Source organism: Otolemur garnettii, unplaced genomic scaffold (genome assembly GCF_000181295.1).
Source record: "Otolemur garnettii isolate 467f Iridium unplaced genomic scaffold, OtoGar3 scaffold00174, whole genome shotgun sequence".
In the NCBI taxonomy this organism is placed as follows: domain Eukaryota; kingdom Metazoa; phylum Chordata; class Mammalia; order Primates; family Galagidae; genus Otolemur; species Otolemur garnettii.
Genome location: NW_003852569.1, coordinates 641630 through 644914, shown reverse-complemented (window position 1 = coordinate 644914; position 3285 = coordinate 641630). Strand labels below are relative to the sequence as shown.

The window sequence follows — 3285 nt, the reverse complement described above, 5'->3', positions numbered from 1 at the left end:
AAATGTGGAGATGGACTGATATCTAGAAGCACAATACCTTCCAAAACTCAGCTAGATTTAGAAACCTTGAATAGACCAATATCAAGTATTGAAAGAGCATCAATTATACAAAATCTCCCAAAAAAGAAAGTCCCTGGGCCAGATGGTTGCATACCAGAATTCTATCAAACCTTCAAAGAGAAACTAGTTCCTATAAGGCATCAACTTTTCCAAAATATAAAGAAGAAATCCTCCCCAACACATTCTATGAAGCAAATATCACCTTGATCCCTAAACCAGAAAAGGACTCAACAAAAACAGAAAACTATAGACCAATATCATTAATGAATATGCAAAAATATTCAACAGGATATTAGCAAATAGAATACAACCACACATTAAAAAGGTTATACACCATGATCAAGTTGGTTTTATCTCAGAGACACAGGTTGGTCCAACATAAGCAAATCTACAAATATAATACCCATATAAATAGAATGAAAAAAAAAGACCATATGATTCTTTCAGTTGATACAGAAAAGGCTTTTGAAAATATCCAGCCTCCTTTCATGATAAAAACACTCAATAAAATAAGCTTACATGGAACATTACTTAAGCTGATAGAAGCTATCTGCAGCAAACCCACAGCCAATATCATATTGAATGGAATAAAACTCAAAGCATTTTCACTCAATTCTGGAACCAGACAAGGATGCCCACTGTCTTCACTGCTATTTAACATAGTGTTGGAAGTCCTAGCCATTGCAATCAGGGAAGAGAAGGAGATCAAAGGAACCCAAATGGGGACAGAGGAGGTTAAACCCTCCCTCTTTGCAGATGACATGATCTTATACCTGGAAAACCCCAGGGACTCAACTACGAAGCCCTTAGAAGTGATGAAGGAGGAAACTTGCTCAAAGTGGGAGTGAGTGTGGATGTGAGCTAAGGTGAAATGATTTCAGTATGACTACTATCTTGACTTACACTTTAAAAAATCTTCCTAATGCATCAAAATGGACCCTCAGATTTCCTGTAAGAAGTCTGAGCTGTTCCTCCCAGCTTTGAGCTGCCCCAGCTGGTCAGACCAAATCAAAAAGACCTTAGCCAAACCCAGTGTAAGGAATATAGTGGTGGTGGACGGTGTCTGGACTCCATTTTTGCTGTCAGGCACTTCGTACAAAGACCTGATGCCACATGATTTGGCTAGAGCAGCACTAATGGGGCTGTTGCATCAGACCAGTGTCCCAAAGGATATTGTTGATTATATCATCTTTGGCACAGTTATTCAAGAAGTGAAAACAAGCAATGTAGCTACAGAGGCTGCCCTCAGAGCTGGCTTCTCTGACAAGACTCCTGCACACACTGTAACCATGGCTTGTATCTCTGCCAACCAAGCCATGACCACAGGCGTTGGCTTGATTGCTTCTGGCCAGTGTGATATAATTGTGGCAGGTGGTGTAGAGTTAATATCTGATGTCCCTATTTGTCATTCAAGAAAAATGAGGAAAATGATGCTTGATCTCAATAAGGCCAAGACTCTGGGCCAGTGACTATCTTTCCTCTCTAAATTCAGACTGAATTTTCTCTCACCCGAGCTCCCTGCAGTGGCTGAGTTCTCTACCAGTGAGACCATGGGCCACTCTGCAGACTGACTGGCTGCTGCCTTCACTGTTTCTCACCTGGAACAGGATGAATATGCACTGCACTCTCACAGTTTGGCCAAGAAGGCATAGGATGAGGGACTCCTTTCTGATGTTATAGCTTTCAAAGTGCCAGGAAAAGATACAGTTACCAAAGATAATGGCGTCCATCCTTCCTCAGTGGAGCAGATGGCCAAATTAAAACCTGCATTCATCAAGCCCTATGGCACAGTGACAGCTGCAAATTCTTCTTTCCTGACTGATGGTGCATCTGCAATGCTGATTATGGCAGAGGAAAAAAGCTCTGGCCATGGGCTATAAACCAAAGGCATATTTGAGGGATTTTGAATATGTATCTCAGGACCCAAAAGATCAACTTTTACTTGGACCAACATATGCTACTCCAAAAGTTCTAGAAAAGGCAGGATTAACCATGAATGATATCGATGCTTTTGAATTTCATGAAGCTTTCTCAGGTCAAATTTTGGCCAATTTTAAAGCCATGGATTCTGATTGGTTTGCACAAAACTACATGGGTAAAAAAATCCAAGGCTGGATTGCCTCCTTTGGAGAAGTTAAACAATTGGGGTGGATCTTTGTCCCTGGGACACCCATTTGGAGCCACTGGCTGTTGGTTGGTCATGGCAGCTGCCAAAAGATTATGGAACGAAGGAGGCCAGTATGGCTTAGTGGCTGCCTGTGCAGCCAGAGGGCAGGGCCATGCTATGATAGTAGCAGCTTATCCAAAATGATAGATCCAGAAGAGGTGACCTGAAGTTTCTGGGCAACAATCATACTAGGCAATGCCATTTCAATGCATTGCTAAGTGACATCTGTAGTTCCTAGCTCCTCTTAGGAAAACAGTTCTGTGGCTTTCTGTTGAATACTTTGCAAATTAAGCCTTGCCAGTATTCTGAGCTCTTCAATAATCACAGCTTACTGCTCTTTCAGGGATTCCTATGTCATATAGATACAGAATCTCATACAGATATGAGTAAATAGTTGATTTTGGTCTCTTGTCAGTAAAGACTAAATGAGTGGTTGCAGTTAGGAAAGAGATCAGCTGAGATTTGGAATCATCTTTGTAACTTATGCATATTAGACCTGTTACTATCTGTGTCATAAAGATCAGTGTTTTCTTTTCTTTTCTTTTCTTTTTTTTTTTGAGACAGAGCCTCAAGCTGTCCCCTGGGTAGAGTGCTGTGGCATCGCAGCTCACAGCAACCTCCAACACCTGGGCTCAAGAGAGTCTACTGCCTCAGCCTCCCAAGTAGCTGGGACCACAGATGCCCACCACAGTGCCCGACTATTTTTTGGTTGTAGCTGTCATTGTTGTTTGGCGGGCCGGGCTGGATTTGAACCCGCCACCTTAGGTGTACGTGGCTGGTGCCTTAGCTGCCTGAGCCACAGGTGCCGAGCCAAGATCAGTGTTTTCTATAAGATTCAAACCAACGTACTTAAATTAATAATTATGGAAAAATTATTCAGAATCTAAATGTCACTGAAATGTGTACTACATGCTTAGATACATAAATATCATGGTGGTCAACCTTAATAAAGTGGAGACGTATTGGAAAAAAAAAAAGAAGTGATGAAGGAATATAGCAATGTCTCAGGATACAAAATCAACACCCACAAATCAGTAGCCTTCGTATATACCAACAAT

General features: G+C 41.5%; 1 pseudogene; it reads left to right on the top strand.

Moving 5' to 3' along the window:
* Nucleotides 1-942: 942 nt before the first annotated feature.
* LOC105888057 lies at nucleotides 943-2371 on the top strand (annotated as a pseudogene).
* Nucleotides 2372-3285: the final 914 nt, after the last annotated feature.